Source organism: Microcebus murinus, chromosome 7 (genome assembly GCF_040939455.1).
Source record: "Microcebus murinus isolate Inina chromosome 7, M.murinus_Inina_mat1.0, whole genome shotgun sequence".
NCBI classification, from domain to species: Eukaryota; Metazoa; Chordata; class Mammalia; order Primates; family Cheirogaleidae; genus Microcebus; species Microcebus murinus.
Window position 1 is genome coordinate 75140301 of NC_134110.1, and position 24563 is coordinate 75164863.

A 24563-nucleotide genomic window follows, 5' to 3' on the forward strand; every position below is an offset into this window, starting at 1 on the left:
ATTTTCAAGGGTGAATGATTCTTACAGTTGACATTTTATTTCCTGGACAGGGATATGTTGGTTAAAATGCAAACATAAGAATTGTTAGATTAGGTCAGACTCATGGTTTACAGAGCCTGGTGGTCTTCCTTTGACAGTGGCCCTCCCTCCATCAAACTTAATATGAGGGTACAGCTGTCCTCTGAATCCTCACTGTGAATGTCAATATGCTATCTTTGAATCCATGTGGATGACTCTCATAACTGTAACTCCAAACTGCCAGTTGTGGAATTCTAATTAATGACTCTTAGTTACCTTAAATCTATCTAATTTTTTTCACAGAGACTGACTTTCCAATTTCCATAGAAATTCAGTGTTTATAATAATTTGTTGTAATGTACATTATCGTTTCGACATTCTGTAAAAATCAAGCCTCAACTCATGGTGTGATATTTAGTTTCAATCAATTGAAGAAGGATTTCCACTTTCAGCCATGATGAAATAACTGTGTCTAAATTTAACCCTCCTGATTCAAATAACTAGGAAACCAAGCAAATATAGATGAAGCAACTGTTTTTTTGACATTCAACCACAGGCAGTGGACAGCCATTATATCTGAGAGTTAAGAGAAAAAGGAAGTAAAACCTAGGACAGCTTCAGCTTTCTGATTGAAAAAAATATTTCAGGTCATAGAACTGTAGAGAGAGGGTGGGAAGGAGGTATTATGAGCAGAGACAGTGACCTTAATGAGTGGAGGAGAGAGTGACAGAGATCAGAGCACCTGAGGAGGCTGGAATTTGAGACACAGATTTCTTGGGACAAGAGTTGTGAAGAAAAAGAACTTAGAAATCTGCTTAGGGGTCTTTTGAACCTATGCTGATTTTTAATACATGGGCGCAAAGGGTAAAATTTCATGAGGTTGGGTAAAAAGTTATTGGAAAGCTGTGGACCGAATGGTTCCAAGACCTACAAAGGACTGAGGATTATTGAAGTTCCTACCAGCAAGACTAGAGAATCCAAATTGATTCCCTGGAGAATTGAATTTAGACATCAGAAGGGCCAAGTCTTAGTAATGGGGATTAATGAACCCTTGAGTTAAAGGTATTCTGGGACCACCCTATCAAAACCTGAAAACAAGTCTTAAGATGATCAAACTAAACCAAAATTGACTCAAATGCCTATCAGAGAAAAGCATAACACTTAAAAAAAAAAGCAATAGAACTCAGACGTGGAACAACATATAATACACTATCTTCACCATCCAATCAAAAACTCTTAGAGATCTTAGGAATTAGAAAAATATGATCCATGACTAGGAGAGAAATAAAGATATAAAAATGAATCCGATGGAACTTTTAAAGATGAAAACTATAGACTGGATGGATGCTACAGGTGATTAAGACTACAGAAGAATAGATTTGTGAATTTGAAGTTGCAGAAATAGAGAATATCTGAAATGTATAGAGATACAATACTGAAAAAATATACAGAGCCTCAGTGAACAATTTGACAGTATCAAGATATTTAACATATATAAAATATATGTGTGTGCGTATATATGTACAGAGAGAGTGTGTGTGTATCACAAAGAAGCTAACAGAAAAAATATCCAAAAAATGGTTAAAATCTTCCGAATTTGGTAAAAATGATAATCCTATGGATCCAAGAATCTCAATGAACCCCATTAGATTAAACACATAGAAAATCACACAGGACAAATCATATTCAAATTACTAAAAACCAGCGATAAAGAGAAAAAGCAGAGAGCTAGCAAGCATTGGAAAAAATGCTACCATTTTGACAAAAAAAAGGGTTAGAACAGTCAAAGAAATACTACAAATAAAAAAAATGACAAGGGAAAAATGAATTTTTCAGTGCAAACTGTTTCTTTGTTTTTAATTTAGAAGTTTGGATGGAGTTAGTATAAAGTGTCTATCTATGAAAGCTGCTGCAAAATAAAAGATAAACTGTAAACTACTGTTGCCCCATAGAATTTCCTGTGATGAAAATATTCTATATTTGCATTAACCGAAGAGGCGATCAACAGGCACATGTGATTTCTGAGCACTTGAAATGTGGCTAGTGTGAGTGAGAACCTGAATTTTTAATATACTTAATTAAAATTAGGCCAAAAAAGCTACAGGGCTCTGGCCTTCTAAGTATAGAAGGTAAAAGTAAATCAGAAATAATTTAGCTATTTGTGTTTCATTCCTACCTAGAGAATGGGTATGCTTTTGGTTCTGAAAACTTAAGAAAAATATGATAGTGTTAACTATATTTCAGAAGAATAATAAATAAAAAGTTCAAGTAGCTGCCGTATGAGAACTAAAGTAAAAAAACATAGTTTTTCATTCTAAAAATATCAGACTGAGATGATGAATGTTATTTAAAATCATAAAGAATGTGATTGGAATACGTAAAGTCTCTTAATTTGTATTTGAGGAAGATTTCAACCTTTGAATCCAAATAAGATGCATTGATTTTGAATTAAAGGCAGCTCTAAAATATACTTTGAGAAAATATTTTTGGAGCAGACAAATTTAACATACAGTTAATTCTAACTGTCTTCTGACCTAGTGGTCTTGAGTTTTCAATCTAAAAGTTGTAGTCACTCAGACACTCATACTTAATAAAGAATGAACAAAAAAACAACAAATACCCAGGCATTTAGGAGTCCACCAACAATATTAATGCATATTATTTTCAAAAAGATGAAAGAGTTGCAAAATGAATAAAGAATATATTTTACCTTAAAAGTTTTCATCTTCTAAAATCTAGAGCTATTACTCAAATAAGTACTATCATATAAAATACAACATGACAAACGGTGCAAGATAGATGAAGTAAAGTCATTTCTGGAAAAGATAGAGAGACTATATCCAGTTGAGAAGATCAGAGAAAACATCTTGAGTAGATGATATTTGAAATAATCATTAAAGGGATTGAGTTGGGAATACAGTTAATTTCTCAGCATGGTCAAAAGGACAGTTGTTTTATAACTTTTTAAACTTTATCTACATGTACTTTTAAATTAAACAGTTTAGTATAAAATTACATATGTTCATAAGTAGAAAAAGGGAAAAACTGAGCTGGAACAAACATATATAAGCATCTCTTCTTGGACAAAATAAACCAAAAGAATGCCAAGAAAATTATGAATTTATTTATCAGAAAACCACCCACAATTTAGAAAGATATAAATTATATCCACCATAGCAGTTACAATCCTTCAACAGATTTAAGAAAAACTATTTCTTAAAAACTAAAATACTATTTCTAAAACTATTCTCTAAAGCATCTTCTGAAGTCCATTTTGCCATGGAGAAATCACCATCGTATATTTGGTGATCTCTCTGCTATTCGTAAAGATAAATATCCTCATTATCTTGAAGATTCAATTCTTAAGCCTTAAACTACTTTCTGAAATAAACTAACATGTAGCTTTTTAAAAGTAAAGATCTGATGGAATATATAAATATGAAGAGTAACACATTCATATAAAGGAAAAAAATACAATCCCGACCTGAAGACATTTACAGTTAAATTTTCGTTGTATTTTTCTTTATCATTTTTTCTAGTACCTAAAAAGAGGTATACATTATAATAGAAACAAGTTATAATATCATAATCTATATATCAAGTATCATTATATATTATTTGAATACCCATTTAATTATGCAGTTAAATAGTTATAATGGCTATAACTTAATTAAGTGCACACTAATAATGTTAAAACTATCATTTTCTTTGTTGTTTTGATGGACATTTTAGCTTGTTTCCAATTTTCCCAAGTCACAAAAATATCTGAGACAGACACTGACACATTTAGTAAGCATAAATTCCCAGTACAGGACTGAAATTCCTAGTGAAACAGGATGGGCTCCTGGGAAAAGCTCTTTTTCTAGCTTGCAGATAGCCGTGTTATCACTGTGTTCTTACCAGAAAGAGAGACAGCCAGCTCTGGTCTCGCTTCCTCATCTTATAAAGGCACAAATCTCATTATGAGGCCCTCACACGCATGACCTTATGGAAACCAAATTAACTCCCAAAGGCCCCAAATACCATCACATTGAGGGTTAGGGCTTCAAAATATAAATGGGCAAAGGACTTGAGCAGAAACTTTTCTAAAGAAGACAGAAGAATGGCCAACAAACATATGAAAAAATGCTCAACATCTCTAATCATCAGAGAAATGCAAATCAAAACCACATTGGGATATCACTTAACTCCAGTGAGAATGGCCTTTATCAAAAAGACCCCGAACAACAAATGCTGGCGTGGATGAGGAGAGAGAGGAAGACTCCTACACTGCTGGTGGGACTGCAAACTAGTTCAACCTCTGTGGAAAGCAATTTGGAGATACCTTAAAGCGATACAAGTGAATCTACCATTTGATCCAGCAATCCCATTGCTGGGCATCTACCCAAATGATCCAGTGACACTCTACAAAAAAGACACCTGCACTCAAATGTTTATAGCAGCACAATTCATAATTGCAAGGCTGTGGAAGCAGCCCAAGTGCCCATCAATCCAAGAATGGATTAATAAAATGTGGTATATGTATACCATGGAGTACTATTCAGCTCTAAGAAACAACGGTGATATAGCACATCTTATATTTTCCTGGTTAGAGCTGGAACCCATACTACTAAGTGAAGTATCCCAAGAATGGAAAAACAAGAACCACATATACTCACCAGCAAACAGGTATTAAATGAGCAGCACCTAAGTGGACACATAGGTACTACACTAATAGGGTATTGGGCAGGGGGGCAGGGGAGGTATATACCTACATAATGAGTGAGATGTGCACCATCTAGGGGATGGTCATGCTGGAGACTCAGACTTGTGGGGGGAGGAGGGAAAGGGCATTTATTGAAACCTTAAAATCTGTACCCCTATCATATGCCGAAATAAAAAAATAGATATATATATAAATTCAGAAAGGACACAATTCAGTCAACAAAAGTTCACATTGTGCAACAGTAAGGACTCATTTGTGGTTTCAGAGTTTTGGGGAAATAGAACAAGCTTCCTGTAAGTCGTTAGTGACATTGTGATTGGTGTTATAGTCATTCTATCAAGGATCATGTAAACAATGTCTATGTATCCAATCACTAAATTTGATCAGAATATTCCAATGAAGTTTCTACAAAGAAAAAAAAATATCTACTTTAAAAACAAAAGGACTCAAACAGATAAAACCATATGGCAGTGTAACTCAGAAGTATTCAAGATATTATCCTAAAATATACTCATGTTCTGTGAAATGTGACCAAATTGATATAATTTCAGGAAATTTAGGGTATGTGATATCCTGGAAAAGCTTTTTCCTCTGCAAAATGGACCTTTAGTCACACATGTTGTCGAACTATAATGACTGCAATTATGCTTCCATAATAATTTTCCACTGGTCGACATGACCTAGTAAGATTGCTTTGAGTTATATAGAAAAGTCAAACCAACCATAATTAGACTCTTTTTACCTAACTGGAAGAAATAGGTTAATCAGGGTCAGTACCCACTTGTGATGTAAGCGTCTTAGAAAATGGAACAATTAAGAAACAAGCTTCTTTGGAGTCATTGGAGATGCTGGTGTCATATCTACTTTATGAAGGAGAGGGCACCAAAGACAGGTACAACCCTACGTCACTGACTGCTATTTGAACCAATATTTGGCAGAAGGCCAGGGACCATGAGGCTCCATTACCTTGTTCTGTGACTGGTCAACAGCATCCTGTGGAAATCAAAACCTAATTGAAAATACTCCTTACTGGGCTGGGACTGGGCAGTCAGAATAAAGTGGGGCAGAAGTAATCAGAGTCACCTTCATTCTTTGTTCACGTCACCCTTCTTTTTTTAATGTCTGTTGTAGATATTGCTAAAAGGATATTTTATTTAGGAGATTTTGAATCATAAAAGACTGTCTACAGATCATTAAAACTATCTTAACAACAGTTCTGCAACAGTTAGTTTATATTTAATAAGCACAAAGCACTGGAATAGCTCCCATTGACCAAACTGATTACTGAAAGGGTTTCATTTTCTCCCTTGTTTTCTCTAGGATCTGGAGTATTTCCAAATAGTGTTCCAAGTTACTTATGGAAGACACCAAGCACTACAATGCCTAAAGATTCTACATTGAGAGGGTTCTTTACCACCATAACTCTTCATGTCATGTTGAAGGGAACAGCCAGAAACTGCTAAGATTTACTTTGTGATTTATATTAAGAGTGGCAGATAAAGTATTTTGAGAATGTCCAGAAACTGTTCTCCTATTTTTTTAAAGAAATTATAAGATCCACCAGTCCACAAATGCCAGCTAGAGTTTCCCTGAAATAATATAAAATAGACTAGAAAACACATATCTTTTTATTCACCTTCGTCTATGAGACATTTAATAATAAATGGTATGATATAGTTCACATTAAAGAAGTTCAATAAAGCAAATATGGAGAATCAAGGCAAAAGCATCATTATGTTCATTTCTTACACTGCATGATGCCAGCAATGCAGAAATATTAGGAGGATTGTTCGTGTGGATTCATGGAAATAAAATTCTGCTCTATCCCCCTTGTTTTTTCCCTGAATAAAACATCTTTCTCCATTTTAAAACTTTCAGGTCACTTAAAGCTAAATTGCAGAAGGTAAACATTGTCATGCCCATAGGAGAAATTCACTTACTTCTAGTTAACAAGTCCATTCCACTCTTGTCTTCTTTGTTCAAACTGTCAATCATGACAGTTCCCTCAGGAGTTAAATTTAGACCACTAAGTGATTTCATGCAAGCTACTAAACTGCCTGCAGAGACGAACAACTTTCAATCATAATTGATGCAGTTTTGGAAGACTGGCATTCGAGTGAAAGGCCTTAAATACCACACCCAGTCCCATGAAGTTTCTTGTACTCTTTTAAAGTAGAAGTACGCGCCCAACAATAGGTGCAATGGTAAATTTCCTCCTACAAACTTGCATGTTCGTGGTTATATTAAGTAGAAAATAAAAATGATATAGTGAAAATGCCTATTGTATGTCTGGATCAGATAAAGTTTTTGTTTACACATTCCTGCTATGAATGCAGATGTAGTGTCATAAATGATAAAACCTAGCGATGCATTATTGCAAATAACTGACTCAGATCATAATTTCTCTTTGGTGGAATAAATCCTATCTCTATCGATACGATAGTCTATGATGATATCCAAGACTTTCCAGTTCTCCTCTCTCTTTAGTTATATAAAGCAGAATCTCCCTTAGCACACTGACTGTGCAATAGAAAAATAATTTTTTTCCTTTGGCCACACAGTGTTTTATTACAAAAATAGAATAAAAACTTCGAAAACAAAACAATATTTTCTAATTTAATGAAAAATGAAATGGAACTACTATTCATTTAATACACATTTTTAGAATTAATTTGGCAATATTAATCATAACAATAAGAACATCAACATGTAAGATTTTCACAAACCAACTGCAGGGTTTTGCCCAGGTTTTGCTTCATGAGGCCCCAGGTTCAAAACTAGCATGAGTTAAATACAACTCACATAGCAGTTACTGTGTTAAACATTGGAAAATTATAAGGAATGCAGAAATTAAAAATTATGGATGTCCTTCTTGGAGCAAACACTACAGTGTTATTGTTAATTCTCATCCATTCATAAGCTTAGTAAAGGTTAAGGTTTGTTAAGATCTTACTGTAGGAATAGTAAAAGAAACGACTGACCGTAGGTGTGAGATAACTATGCCAAAGTGTCTTAAGTCAGCAGAATTTTGTTTCTCAACATAGACTTTTCATTTGGTTTTAATGTTCACAAATATAGTTTAATATATAAGATTTTTAAACTTAGGAACTAAATATACCTTAGTTTTTAGGAATTTTTAGCAATTAGGGTTATGCAAACAAGGTCTAGGCTCAGTATTGCCTTTCTAGCTGAGTAACTCTGAGCAGTTATTTGGCCCTCCAATCTTCGGATTTCTATCTGTAATTCAATAATGGTAATAGGAACTACTGATATGACCTTTGAGAGGTTTATATGAGATGTAGTAACACACTAAGGACAGTATTGGGCACATAAGGAGTGATTTTAAAATGTTAGCTTAGTTATTCAGAATACATGGAAATGTTGGAAATTCATGCCCTAAATTATTTTCCTTCAGTGGAAATGATATTTGAATATTTACAGGTACATTGGGCTTATCCAAGGATGATTTACATCTCCCCTTTTAATACTTGCACATTCTGAGGCAATTTTCTAGTAATCTGATAACTTTTCCTGAAGCTGGATTTGGACGTTGATTCCTAGTGCTTTACGGCAGTTCCTTCCCAAAATGCAATTGCAGGGGCCTCTGGGGATATGACACAGCTTCTAATAATATTTTATTTGATATCATTGTAATCTTTAAGTTAGCAAGTTAGCACAGTCTCAACAGTTTTTGCGTGTGCGTGAATCAGCGTTACCGGAGAGTGTTTTAATTAAACAGATGACATATCACAGCCTTAATTGATATTTACCTTACATTTATGAGCAGTTGCAATTCTACAGGTATCTTTCCTTTGGTATTATGACCCAGCCCTTGGGCATCATTGGTATATACATAATCAGGACATGATGTTATAGAAGTTCTGGTGTTTGAGTCTGTACATAAACTCTGAGGAATGACTTCTATGTTTTATGTATCTTCTCTTTGACTACTTGATTTTGCAAGCAAACCCAGTGATAGAGCGTGTGGAAGGGCCAGGATGAATTTAAGCTTCATCTAGAATGTTTATACATTTCATGTACTTGGGTTGCAGTGTTTGCCAGTGATCTTTTTGACAATTTATGTTAGAAATTTCTCCTACAAATTTGACACACTGCTACATTACAAATAATAATACAGTCTAAAGGGGTAACATTCAGGGAAAGTCAGATTCCAGAGATTGGCCAATTCTATGACGACTGCTGTATTTATTCAGAAATATGCTGTATGGGCTCCTATTAGATTCTGAGCTGAGGAGATAGATAGAAATTAATATTCACATGGTAAATTTCCCTCATACACTGATACAGCTGGTTTATAGTTTACAAATATCTGTAATAAATTAACAAGACAGGATGTCCAGAACAGCTCTATGACTCTTGAACCGATATGAAAACCTGGATCCCCAGCTGAAGAGAGCCCCACCCTGAACAGAGATACTATCTGCACTGGGATATCCTAATGAGGACTTTATAACCAGGGAAATTTATGCTAGCAAAGTGGAGAACGGTGTTGAGTCTCCTACTTGCAGTTGTCGACTATCCTTTCTTCATATTTAAAAGACTTGTAACCTTTGCTTGGTTTGTTGACATCAATTTTGGTTCAATAGAGTTGTCACTGAAGAGTTTCAAAATGAACTTCACACATAAATTATTCTCAGAGAACACTGTTATTTAAAATGATGCAAACTGTAGTGCCAAGACAGATTATGTAGCTCCAAAACAGGAACAAAAAAACAGCCTCTCCAGACTGGGGTTTCATTTATTAAATTGAAATATCTGGGCAGTAAGTCATACAAAATTTTGCAAATAGGGATATAAACTGACTCTACATTTGACTTTTACATAATTTTAGAAAAAAATATAGGAACAAAATGAACTACTTCTGATCTCTATTTTTCCACTCACTCTTATTTGCATTATTTTTCTTACTAAGTTAAATCCAGGAATGACATATATTATACATTATTGTATGTAACATACATTTTAACTGTCTTATATAATTTAGATCACAATTTCAAACGTATTAGGTACTTAATCATTGCTGAGTTCATTAAATGTGTATGTAATCATCTAAAAAATGAATGACTGGGTAGAAAGATGTCTATTAATTATTATTAGTTCTTACTGATATCACCAATTCAAAGTAAATATATTCATTTACATTAACACTACCACCCCTCACCCACTCTCACACCCCCTGAAAACCAGGCCAATAGCATTTGGATTATTTTCTGTTTATAATTTTGAGATAAATTTATAAAAACAGTACTCATTGGTAAACCCATTGCCTTCAATAATCACATGATGAACTTTGTTGAGAGTCAAGATTCCTGACAGAAGCAGTCAGAGATTCTGCCAGAGGAGAACATCTTTCTAGTAGGTTAACATTTATAAAAGGATCTGTCACACCTCAGGGGCAAGAAATATGTTTTTTCCCTGTTGTGTCAACTGAAGATTTATTTAATTTTATACAATTCATACAGACAAGGCTTTTTGTCCTATACAGGCAAAGACAGTAATCATTGTCTTATCTGACATGACCAACAATCTAACTCAAATAGAAGTGCCCATGTAAATTAAACAGGTCGAAATACACAATCTGGCAGATATTATCATATTTCTGTAATTACAAAAGCACAATCAGAACTATGTAACAAATATTTTTGATTACTATTATTAATGGTATGGTTTTAAACCTTTTCACAGTTTTTGGGAATATTATTTAAATTCATTACTGAATTAAGAAATATGCAATTCCTACTTGGAATGGGTCTCATTATTTTAAAATAGTAAATAAAAACTTTTTTCACACAAACACATGCTAGCATCCACTATAGATAATAAATTTAAACAGGAAAGTAGAGCTATTTAAAAAATTAGGTGGGGAGTGGTTCCTTCCACACATAAAGAAAAGCTTGTTTTGTACTAAAGATATTTAGAAATAAGCACTACCACTATGTACCTATTGTTTAGTTAATAATTGTAAATTTTATTCAGTACAGTAAAATTAAATATCACTTAGAATCATAAACACAATCAGTTATGATCTCAGCTTTGCAAAGATTTATATAGAAAAACATAGGTATTGCAACTACATAAGTAGGGTTTATAGGCTTGAAAGTCCAAAAACCAAAATGATTTTTAAATGAGTGCTGATACTCTTTTTACCTACTGCATATTCAGTAGGCATTATTTGTAGTGTTATCTGATTATCCCTAAGGTTCTATAAAACACTTTGCATATAAAAGCCACTTCTAGAGAGCCATCTGCTGGATCTGTAAGGGCTCTCTAGAGGACTTTCTCATCTATAATAATACTAGCACCTGCAAAACCCTGCCTCTTACTAAGGTAGCCCACACCTGGAGGCAACAATTCACACAAAGGCTGATCACAATTTGGATTAAGGGGCCACATAATGCCTATTCTTGGATTGAGACAAAACTGATGTTGCTATGGTTTGAAGGTATGTGTCCCTCCAAAATTCATACATTGGAACTTATACCTGCATGTGATAGTATTAAGAGGTAGGGACTTTAGGGAATGATTAGTGAGGCAGTGCCCTCATGAAAGGGATTAGTGACCTTATGGCTGAAGGGAACTAGCAAGACCTTTGTGCCTCTCCATCCCTTCTGCCATGTGAAGACAGAATGCTCAAGGTGGCATCATGGAAGCAGAGCCTGGGCCCTCCCCAGACACTGAGCCTGCCAGCACTTTGATCTTGGACTTCACAGATTCCAGAACTGTGAGAAATAAAATTCTATTATTCATAAATTACCCTATCTCAGGTATTTTGTTACAGTAGCACAAATGGACTAAGTAAAATGCCTATTCTTAAATTTTAAACATGCTGGAGACCACCCAAAATGTAACATTCAAAAGACTCTTCAATGAAAACAGATTCCTGTGGTATTATTTTTAGAAGCACCATTGTACTTCCTTACTTTGTAAAGCTAAAGTGAGTCAGAAGACCTGGATGTCACAACATCAGTGTTTCCTATCTTCAAAGAAGGAGTTTATTTACAGAAAACTTTTCATTAATATTTTCTTCCATATTTTATATTTTATGACTCAACAAATTTACATCTATTACAGTGATTACCAATAGGAAAGTTAATTATAGAACATATGCATAATTTTCAAAAAACCAAACCAATAAAAGTTTATTTAAATGTAATAAGATAATAAAAAGTTATAAATGATTATTAAATGCCAGCAACAAAGGCCAATCCAGAGGATTTAAACCTTGGGATCCTTAACCAAGGTATAAATTTTTATGTGAGATTGCACATTTGTCCCTCTTAGTTGGATGTACTTATAGAATTTTTAATACTTCACTTGTGCTTATGGCTTTTTCTTATATGATTTTCAATCTGTCATATCTTTAGAAATAAAAGAATAATAAAAACAAAAGGCTTAATCAAATTATACTAATAGCTACAATTGCTAACATTTTGCAGAATATAGAATCAATATACAAAAAATCAGTAGTGTTTCTATACACCAATAACAAACTAGCTGAAAAAAATCAAGAAGGCAATCCCATTTAAAATAACTAACAAAAATATTAAATACCTAGGAATAAGTTTAACCAAGAAGGTGAAAGACTTCTACAAAGAAAGATCTCTACTGATAAAAGAAATTGAACATGATATAAACAAATGTAAAGATATCCCAGGCTAATGGATCTGAATAATTAATATTGTTAAAATTACTGTACTACCTAAAGCAATCTACAGATTCAATAAAACCCCTATCAAAATACCAATGACATTTTTTCACAGAAATAGAAAAAAATCCTAAAATTTGTATGAGACCAAAAAAGATATGAATAGCCAAAGTAATAGTGACCAAAAGGAAAAAAGTGAGAGGTGTCACACTACCTGAATTCAAAATAAAGAACAAGCATATAGTAATCAAAATACCATGGTATTTGTATTAAAACACACATATACAATAATGGAACAAAATAGAGGACCCAGAAGCAAGTGATTTTTGAGAAGAACCTACCTTGAGGAAAGGACATGCTATTCAACAAATAGTACTGAAAAACCAGATATCCATATGCAAAAGAATGAAACTAGACTGCCATCTTTTGTTATATATAGAAATGAACTCAAAATGGATGAAACACTTAAATGTAAGACCCAGAACTACTAGAAGAAAACATAAGGGAAATACTCTAGGAGATTGGTTTAGGCAAAAATTTTATGGTTAAGATCTTAAAAGGATAGGCAATAAAAACAAAAATAGACAAATGGGACTACATTAAACTAAAAAGCTTCTGCACAGCCAAGGAAACAATCAAGAGAGTGAAGAGACAACCTGTGGAATGGAAGAAAATATTTTCAAGCTAATCATTTGAGAAGGGACTGATATCCAGAATATACAAAGAACTCAAACAACTCAACAGTAAAAAAATAACTAATCCCCTTAAAAAGTGGGGCAAAGGATCTGCATAGATACTTCTTAAAAGAAGACATACAATTGGCCAATAGGTATATGAAAAAATGCTCAACATCACTAATCACCAGGGAATACAAATCAAAACTACAATGAATTATCATCTTAACCCAGTCAGAATGACTAAAGAATGACAAAAAGAAAAAAATAATGGATGCTGATAGGATACGAATAAAAGGAAAGTCTTATACACTCTTGGTGTAAATGTAAATTAGTACAGCCATTATGGAAAACGGTATGGAGACTTCTCAAAAAGTAAAAATAAAACTACTATTTGATCCAGCAATCCCACTACTGGGTATATTTACCCAAAGGAAAGGAAATCATTGTATCAAAAAGATACCCGCACCCCATGTTTATTGTAGAACTATTCACAGTAAGAAAAATGTGGAATCAACTTAAATGTCCGCCAATGGAGAATGGATAAAGAAAACATATATTTTCACAATGGCATACAATTTGGCCATAAAACAAGAATAAAATCTAAAATCTTGTCATTTGCAGCAACATGGATGGAACTGGGCGTTATGATGTTAAGGAAAATAATCCAGGCACAGAAAGACAAATATCGCATATTCTCACTCATGTATGGGAACTGGAAAAGGTAATCTCTTGGAGATGGAGAGTGGAATGATATTGCACAAGGAGTGAGAAGGGTGTGTGTGTGTGTGTGTGTGTGTGTGTGTGTGTGTGTGTGTGTGTAGCATGGAAGGGGATAAACAGAGACAGGTTGATGGGTACAAACATACAGTTAGATAGAAGGAATGAATTCTAATGTTTGATAGCAGAGTAGGGTGACTATAATGAACATCAATATGTTATATATTTTTAAATATCTAAGAGAGGATTTGAAATGTTTCTAACACAAAGATGATAAATGATCAAGGTGATGGGTATCCGAAATACCCTGATATGATCATTACACATTCTATACCTGTAACAAAATATTACATGTACCCCATAAATATGTACAAATATTATGTATCAATAAAATAAAAAAATAAATTGCTAACATTTATTAAACATTTACTATGTTCCAGGCATTGCTTAAGGATGTGATATTATTAATTCTCTTAATTCTATGTCATCCATACTAGGCATCAATGGAAACTGAAGAAGAGATTTCAAGCAATTTGCCTAGGGTTTAATTCCAGCAGACTAGCTTGAGAGCCTGGTGCTCTGTCTCATTAGAAACCTAAACTTCAACACTGTCTTTGAAAAGCATAATTGCTTGCTATTTCCCATGTTAAAAGAAGGAAATTAATAACTTAAAGCAGAATAGGTTGAACTCATGGAAATAGGGAACAGAATGATGGTTTCTGGAGGCTGGAGGTGGGGGTGAGGGAATGGGGAGTTGTTTATCAAAGGGTACAAAGTTTCAGATAGACTTGAAGAATAAGTTTTGAGATTCACTGCACAGTAGGGTAATTATCCTCAATAATAATATTAATATATTGCTTATTTCAAGATAACTAGAGTAAATTTCAAATGTCTCACCATAAAAATAATAGGTAAATGTGGTGATTGATATGATTTAACCATTCTACATTGTACACACACATCAAAACATCTCAATGTTCTCCATATATGTATACAATTATAATCTGTCTGCCAAAAGTAATATTAATAAGAGCAACAATAACAAAATAGAATAGTTACTTTAAAAATGTACTCAGTGGAGGTCAGAGCTTTCTCAAACTTGGGGAAGAAGGAAAGTATGTACCTTGGTAGGGATGTAGAGGTAGGAAGTATAGTAGTTCTGCATTTCTCCACCATCTTTCAAATTGAGCAATTTCTCTTTGTTTTTTTTTTGTTTGTTTTTTTTTTTGATAGAGATAAGACTGAATCTCAGAAGGTACACGAACAAAAAGAAAGTTGAAACCCACTGACTTACAGAAACTTCTATATCATTCTCATTCTCAAGGTCAATTCACTAGCTAGAGGAAGCAGATAAGGAAGGAAGACACCCTTAATGTCCTGATTTATAATGTTGTGGATATTTTCCCATGGAAACAATGCTATAAATGATAGGGAGGTGTAACAATATTAACATTCTACTAGTGCTATATTTTGGCACACATGTGAGTACCTAACATAGGAAATTTGGCAGATTGAGTAATATAATGTTATACTTAAAAGATTATTCTTATCAAAAATAGAGCAATATATACCCTCCATCAAAAATGTACAGATCCAGATGGCATAAAATTAATAAGCACATAGTTGTAAACACCACCATCAATTAACTGAATATAACTGACATCTATTGACTTCTTTATCCAATAACATTCTATCAAGCTCACATGGAATATTCACCACAATGGACCACGTTCTGGGCCATAAAATACACCTTAAGGAATATAATGAAATAGGCTGGGACAGTGGCTCACACCTGTAATCCTAGCACTCTAGGAGGCCAAGGCGGGATTGTTTGAACTCAGGAGTTCAAGACCAGCCTGAGCAAGAGTGAGTCCCCATCTCTACCAAAAATAGAACAAAAATTCGCAGGGCGTGGTGGCACGCACGTGTAGTACAAGCTACTCAGGAGGCTGAGGAAGAAAGATTTCTTGAGCCTAGGAGTTTGAGGTTGCTGTGAGCTAGGCCAACCCCATGGCACTCTAGACTGGGCAAGAAGAGCAAGACTCTTGTCTCAAAATAATAAAAAAAAAAGAATATAATGAAATAGAAATGATACAATGATCAACGTCTGCTCTCAGATCACAAGGGAATTAAACTAGATCAATAGCAAAAATATGCTGAAAAATTCCCAAGAACTTGAATATTAAATAACAAAATTCTAAATAACACATAAATCAAAGAAGAAATGTGAAGAGAAATTTAAAAAATATTTTGAACTAAATGAAAATGAAAATATAACTTATCAACAATTGTGGGATGCAGTGAAAGCACAGGGAAATTGGTAGTATTAAATGCATACATTAGAAAAGAAGAAAGATCTAAAGTAAATTGTCTAAGTTTTCACTTCAGGAAACTAGGAAAGAAGAGTAAATTAAATCCAACACAAGAAAAAGAAAAAAAAAATAAAAGAGCAGAAATCAGAAAATTAATAAAAAAAATCAATAGAAAAATGTCAGTGAAACTAAAAGTTGATTCTTCAAAAAGATCAGTAAAATTAATGAAATTAATTGGACTTCTAAGAAGACCAATTAAGAACAAAAGAGAGATGGTACAAATTATTAACATCAGAAATGAAAGAGGGGCATCCTATAGATCCCATGGATATAAAAAGGATAATAAATGAGTACTATGAACAACTCTATGCCCACAAATTTGATAGATAAAATCGATCAATTCCTTGAAAGACATAATCAATCAAAACTCACATGGGAAGAAATAGACAATATGGATAGGTTTATATCTATTAAATAACTTCAATCAATAATTAATAATCTTTCCTAAATAGAAAGCACCACCATCTCCAAATCTATTCACTAGAGACTTCTAGTAAGCTTTTAAGCAAGAAATTATACCAATTGTCTAGAATGTCTTTTAGGAGAAAGAAGCAGAGGTACTTCTTCCTAATTCACTCTATGCAGCAAGCTTTATAATAATACCAAAACCAGACAAAGAAATTACATGTAAGCAAAACTCCAAACCAAGATCCCTCATTAACATATATTCAAAAATCCTCAACAAGTTAGCAAATGCAATCCAAAACAAGTCTAAAAATAATTATATACCACAAGCAAGTGGGATTCATCCTGGGTGTGAAATGATGGTTCAACATGAAAATCAAATGATGTAATCCATCATATCAATAGGGTAAAGAGGAAAAAATCAAATCACCATATCAATAGATGCAGGAAAAAAAATTTAGGAAATCCAACATCCATTCATACTAAAGCTTCCAAGAAAAGTAGGAATAGAGGGAAACTTCCTCAACTTGATAAGAGAAAATCTACAAAAACCCTACAGCTAACATTATACTTAATAGTAAGAAACCAGAAACTTTCCTACAATCCTCAAAAGTAAGGCAAGGATGTGTACTCTCACCATTTCTTTTCAACATTATACTGGAAATCCTAGCAAATAAGACAAGAAAAAGAAAGAAGAGGTATACAGATTGTGAAGGAAAAATAAAATTATTTGTTCACAGATGACATGATTATCTATGTAGAGAATCTGAAAGAAGTGACAAAAACAAAAAGCAAAACAAAATTCCCGGAACTAATAAACAATTATAGCAGAGATGCAGCAGATAAGGTTAATATTAAAAACTCAATTGTTTTCCTATATAGCATCAATAAACAAATGGAATTTGAAATTAGAAATACAATATCATTTACATTTACTACACAGGTATAAATCTAACAAGATATATTCAAGACTTATATGAGGAAAGCTACAAAATTGTGATTAAAGAAATCAAATAAGAACAACTAAATGGAGAAATATTCCATGTCCATATATAGGAAGAATAAATACTGCAGAGATAATCAGTTTTTCCCAACTTGATCTATAGATTCAATGCAATCCCACTAAAAATTTCAGCAAGTTATTTTGTGAATATCTACAGACTGATTTTGAAGTTTGTATGGAGAAGCTAAAGACCCAGAATAGCCAGCATAATATTGAGGAACAGAGTTGAAGGACTGACACAACCTGACTTCAAGACATAATGTAAAGCAATGGTACTAAAGACCATGGTATTGACAAAAGAATGGACAAATATTAATAGATAAATGGAACAAAATAGATAGCTCAGATATATATATATATATATATATATCCACTAAATATAATTAATTGGGTCTTTGACAAAACAGCAAAGGCAATATTACAGAGAAAAGTCTATGTACACACAATGTTTATTATAGAAAGTATATTTGCTTGATTATTTTTTATAATGAATATACCACCATGTGATAATTAAAAGAAATATTATGCTGGAGCAACTGAACAATCATGTTAAAAAAATTAATCTAGATATGGTTCTTAGACCCTCCATAAAAATTAACTCAAATGAGATCTTAGACCTCACTGTAAATACAAAACTATAACCCCTAGAAGATAATATAAGATAAAATATAGATGACTTTGAGTTTGGTAATGACTGTTTATTTTTTATTTTTTTATTTTTTGAGACAGAATCTCACTCTGTTGCCCCGGCTAGAGTGCCGTGGCATCAGCCTAGCTCACAGAAACCTCAAACTCCTGGGCTCAAGAGATCCTCTTGCCTCAGCCTCCCGAGTAGCTGGGACTACAGGCATGTGCCACCATGCCCGGCTAATTTTTTCTATTTTTAGTTGTTTGGCTAATTTCTTTCTATTTATAGTAGAGACGGGATCTCGCTCTTGCTCAGGCTGGTCTCGAACTCCTGAGCTCAAGCAATCCTCCCGCCTTGGCTTCCCAAAGTGCTAGTATTACAGGCATGAGCCACCGCGCCCAGCCGGTAATGACTGTTTAGATACATCAAAGACAATGACCCATGAAAGAAATAATTGATAAAGTGGACTTCATTAAATTTAAAAACTTCTGCTCTGCAAAGATGTCAAGAATGAGAAGACAAGCCACAGACTGGAGAAAATATCTGCAAAAAACATATCTGCCTCATTCAATTCCATCATGCTATTATGTCTTATACAGGAGCACAATTTATTTCAAAATTTCAACACTGGAAGATTTGACAAGGTAGCAGAGCAACACTGATGCATTTAATCTAACTCAACTTCTTATTCTCAGAAGATTCTTCCTTTTGAAGCACTCCATTTTTCTATGACACATTGAAAGTAAGAGGAAAAAAATTTACCCAGACAATTAAATCAAATGCATCAACCCAAACATCTCAAAGGACGTGTTCATCCAGGGAGGTATCCCCTTACTTCAATAAATTTAGCATACAATACATGTTATTATTTTTAAAAATTTTTCTTCCTCCAACCAAATATCTTTTTTGCATGCTATACATTTTTTTGCCTAAAAGTAGGTGAACAAGTAAATGTATAAGCAGGAAAATCTTTTTGGAATCTCAAATTTAGTTATTTATTCAGAAAAATAGTCATTATTATGTTCATTTACATATTCACGTATAACCATTCTATTTAAAAAAAAAACCCCTAGTTACAATTAATCTTTAAATTCTATAAAATATGTCTACCTGAGTTGAAAATATTGTTTGAACTCTTTTATTAAAATTTTTATAATATATCATCAGTCTGTTGTAATGGGTGTGGCAGTAGCCTGAGAAGCATAATCTCAGGCAAATGCTTAACAATACGGTATTCTTGACTGCCTCCAAGTAGAACGGGTAACATTTTCTGAGACAAATACTCCATCACAGGGAAAACTTTGAAAAATTCAGCTTTTAAAAAAAAATTATGCAGATAATTTGAATAGTACTTGGCATACAGTACCAGCATAATAAATGTTAATGGTTAGTAGATACATTATAGTACATTTCAAGATTTTCAATGTATTTACATTTAAAATTCATATAATAACTTGAATCTCACAAAATGCTTCACTAATACCATCTCCTTGATTCTTATAATAGCCTCGTGAAGCAGATGGGACTTGTTTTATTGGTGCTGTTTTATTTAGAAAGCAACCAAGGGTCAAAGTTCAGTCATATCGATCACCCAGCTACGAGGTTAAGAATCTCTAAAACATAGTGTTTCTGAAGTACTGTATGACCTTTTCATGTGTCTAACGTGCCTTCTTTTAATTTCTTTTTCTGAATTATTTCCCTTTACAATGATAGCAACAACAGCACATTGACTGTAATACATCAAGCTAACAAGTGTTTATTTAAATTCTTTGGACATAGACTCTTAGACATGTCAGTCATTAATCTACTGCCAGGTATCAGCTCATAAAATATACCCTTACTTTTCCTCCTTTAGGAAGGCTTAGCAATGTATCCAAGGCCTGCCAGAGCAAAAATCTACAATTCTGCTTCAGCGAATTGTAAATATACTATCATCAGGACCTGTACTGTATAAAATGTAAACCAGGCATCCTTGAACTATGGCCCGCGGGCCACATGTGGGCTGCCCAGCACATTTATCTGGCCTTCCGGGTGTTTTTGCTGCCCTTGCCTGTCCTGCTTAGCAGCTGACTCGTTCCGGGCCCACAGTGTGCACCCTCCAACGATCTGAGGGACAGTGAACTGGCCCCCTGTTTAAAAAGTTTGAGGACCCCTGATGTAAACTCAAGTAAACTACTTGTTGTAATTGTCTATAACAGTGTCCAGAGTGGTTAGCTATAGCTCATCTCTCTGGACACAGGGTAAGAACTTTTCTATGTCCAACATGTGCCCTACCATTGTAGGGAAAAATAAACCTCTGTTAGCAGTAAAGTCATCCAAACTTATCTCCTGTGTTGCAGAGCAACAAGGGACAAAAAAACCCTACGTGCTTAATGAGATGTGACAATCCATCCTTGATGGCAAATTAATATACTTTGTAGTTAAGTAGATCTTTTTATTTCCTCCTAATTGTAAGATACTGACCAGACTCCACAGCCTGAATTTCTGACTGGAAGCCTACTAGTTTATCTCACCCAGCCACAATTTTTGTGTGTTGCCTGCATGCTGCAAAACTGCACGCTGACAGAATACATAACTAGACTTTGGAATCTAATAATTAATTTATTAATTATAATAAAGTGGGTCATGCATGAACTAATCTTGCTCATGTTTCACAAACCCAAAATTATGAATTTAATTCTGTGCATCTACAGACAATAAGGAAAAATCAAAACAGAACCTTACACTCAAATAATTACATTTTTATATCTGATGGATGAATAGGCTTTGGGGATATCAGTAATTGAGAATTTGTTGTTGTTGATTTTAAGAAAAGAAGATGTGGTAGACCTATGCTAACTCCACCGTTAATTTACCACGTCAATGAAAAAAACTGTACAGTTTGTCAAAGTATATACAGTACTTTCTAGATAAATACTAGCTAGATGACAGCCTCACTCTGATTACATAAGTATGTACAATTTTTGGTTAAATTGAGCTCTACCGTGTGACAGATGTCAGATGTAGAAACTTATATTACCTTTGTTACCTTCACAAGAGTGCAAAATATCTGTTATCGTCAAAATTTAAAGAGCAGATTTGTTTAGGCTGAAAGGATTCAATCAAAAAGTGATATTTCAACCAGGTAAAATTTTATTTGTATTCTAGCTCAACTACACTATTTAAAAGTAGCATACTACAAGAACCTCCTACAGGATGATTTTTTAAATTTGCTACATAATTTAAATCACATTTTAGATAAAATACAAAGTAACTGGAAATTAGTCTATCATGACCCACTATATTACTTTACTATATTTGAAAACCATTTCTTAAATTCTTATGATATGCAGAAAAACTAAACACAAATTCCTTTTGATAAGAAAAATCATTGTTTCATTTAGCACATCACTAAATACATTTCCGAACCTGAAAAATCTAATAATCTAATACTTCACAAAACATTTTGATTATTAGTGTTTTAGAAAACAATAATTTGAATTGCAAACTTTGTACGTAATAAATAATAAAAGAAATCAAATTTGGAAAAAGTCTCAATTTCTATGACTTAAGTTATAAATTTGGAGGCATTAAATAGAATTATACTCCAAGCATAGGCCCTGGAATCAGGTGGCCTTGGTTCAAATGACATTTTCATCAGCTGTATGTCTTTTTGGAAAGTTATTTAACTCCCTTGACTTTCATTTGCCCTATTTGTACAATGTGTTTGAGATAATGGCATCACTTTCCTCTTAAGCTGGAGTGGAGATGAAGGCAATTTTTACAAAATCTGGGTACTTTTAACATTTAAAATATTAGCAACAGCATAGTGATCTAGTTGGAACAGAGCTGATAAGTGAAAAGTAATCATGATGCTTAGAAACCAACCAGAAATTCCAGGTAATGGTATTCTGTCACGGTCAATTTTATTAGTGTTTTGTTTGTCACTGCTACAATTATATTTAATAATAGCAATTATGGAATTTAGTGTCATAATATACTAGCAAATATAAAGAATACAAAACCAGAAAAACAAACTTAACATACATAATGACAGTTATATGTGAGTAAAAATAACAATATAAATCAAAATATCCATCCTAAACCAGGTACCATGCCAGGTACTATGTACATTTTTTAAGAAACTTACCTCTTTAACACCATCACCTTATAATAGCTATTGTTAAAATTTTAATGCATTTCTAACTTTTTATTCTATTTTGAGATTACAATTTTTAAAATATTTCTAATCATATGCAATTTTAGTTGTTTTCATTTAATATTAAATCTTCTAAAATTTTCCAAAATGGAAATCTTCTAAAATTTTGGAAAATTTTAGACTCTGCACAAGTCTCTTTTTATTTTAGTTATTTACTTTCATGAAAATATTTTTAACTGACAAAAATAATACAAGTTATTGTTTTGTAAGCAACAAGTAAAACGACCCAGAAAAATGCATAAATAAAAATGACCCCTTCCTTCCACTAGTAACATGTTTTCCCTCCCCAGATCGAATTGTTAAGTTTTTAATGTGTATTTGTTCATCTTGTCTGAAGCACATATAAACATAAATAGAATGTATACAATTTATAAACAAAACATTTCATGGAGGAGGGAAATGTTTCTGGAATTGTGAAGCCCAAATCAAACTGTTTCAGAACAAAGGAAATGAAGACATTGAATAAAGATTCAATCTTGATTGATGGTAAATGGGAATCCCAGGATGCTGAAAAGACAGAGGCAGATGCATTGTTGATGGACACATGACATTTGACTTTCTTTTCTGCCCTAACATGGTAATGAGGTGCTGCTGATTCTGAATTTGGCTCATGAGATGGGATAGCCCAATATATGTAACATTCCCAAACAAAGCATCACATAGAATGATGGTATAAATTCTTCCCAATTGGTAATTTATATGTTGAGAAAAGGTAGGGTGTGGGAGTGGCAAAAATTGAGTGTCTCCAATCTCTCAGCTCATGACTCTAGGGTGAAAGGAGTATGTGTGAACTATGCCGTATTGATTTGTTATCCCTGACTAATAAAATCTGAAAATTAGCATAGCTTTACTTATTAAGTGAGTATGTGTCTGTTTCTGTATCTCCATACTCCATAATTTGTCTAAGACCCTCGAGCCTCATATTGCATATGTTATGTGCAACTTGCTCACATTACTTAACAATGTGATATGGACATCCATTAGGCATTACATAGGAAGTTACTCATTCTTTTTAATTCTTCTATAATATTTCCTATAACAGATGAAATACAATTTGTTTAACCCTTCCCTTATATAACCACCATGAAAATTATTCAAGAATGGTTTTTTTGGCATCCCAATCAATATTTTAAAAATATTTGGTATATGTATCTTTAATATATTGGTGTATTTATTTATGTAGAAAAATTATCAAAAGTGATTATGGGGTAAAATTATATGCATATTTTAAATTTCAGTAGATGTTGCTCTATTAAACGCCCAAATTGTTATTCATAGCAACTTATAGTTCAACCAAAATTGTGTGAGGGTACTCATTTCCTTATTCCCACAAAAGTATTAAATATTATTAAAAGTTTAATTTCGCCGGTCGCGGTGGCTCACGCCTGTAATCCTAGCTCTCTGGGAGGCCGAGGCGGGCGGATTGCTCAAGGTCAGGAGTTCAAAACCAGCCTGAGCAAGAGCAAGACCCCGTCTCTACTATAAATAGAAAGAAATTAATTGGCCAACTGATATATATATAAAATTAGCCGGGCATGGTGGCACATGCCTGTAGTCCCAGCTACTCGGGAGGCTGAGGCAGTAGGATCGCTTGAGCCCAGGAGTTTGAGGTTGCTGTGAGCTAGACTGACGCCACGGCACTCACTCTAGCCTGGACAACAAAGCAAGACTCTGTCTCAAAAAAAAAAAAAAAAAAAAAAAAAGTTTAATTTCTACCAATCTGATTGGTGAAGTGGATATCTCATTATTTCCCTTTACATTACCTATTAATGATTTTCAACATCATCTCATGTTTATTATTCATCTGCTTTTCCTTTTGAATTGCTTGTTAAATGACATTATCCACTTTTAAATTGGGTTGATTGTATTTTTCCTATAGATTTTTGGTGTTCTTTGCACAGTAAACACAGTAACATATGGTGACTTTCATCAGCAAAAAATTTTTATTTTTATGAAGTCAGATATATTAATTTTTTCCTTAAATCATCTGGGTTTCATGTCTTCATTAATAAATATTCCTACATTTTTCTAACACTTATTATATGCTCTTTAATTTTAGGTATTTGCAACCTTCTGTATATTTTTGTTTTGTTTTCATTATTTTTATAAGCTTAGAAATAGAAGTGATTTCTTATAGATGGATGGCCCAACATTTCAATGTTATCTATTAACTA

The 24563-nt window shown here is 33.4% G+C and overlaps 1 protein-coding gene across 7 annotated transcripts in view; it reads right to left on the reverse strand.

The window, feature by feature from the left end:
* RALYL (RALY RNA binding protein like) overlaps positions 1-24563 on the reverse strand; it is a 658122-nt gene that overhangs the window by 358433 nt on the left and 275126 nt on the right. Inside the window, exon 1 of one of the 7 annotated variants that reach the window (XM_012774230.3) lies at positions 26-4298. The exons of the other annotated variants lie outside the window; for them this stretch is intronic. The gene's annotated coding sequence lies outside the window, so the exon portion shown is untranslated. Of the gene's footprint in view, positions 1-25; positions 4299-24563 lie in introns of those variants that run through there. 7 annotated transcript variants of the gene reach the window in all.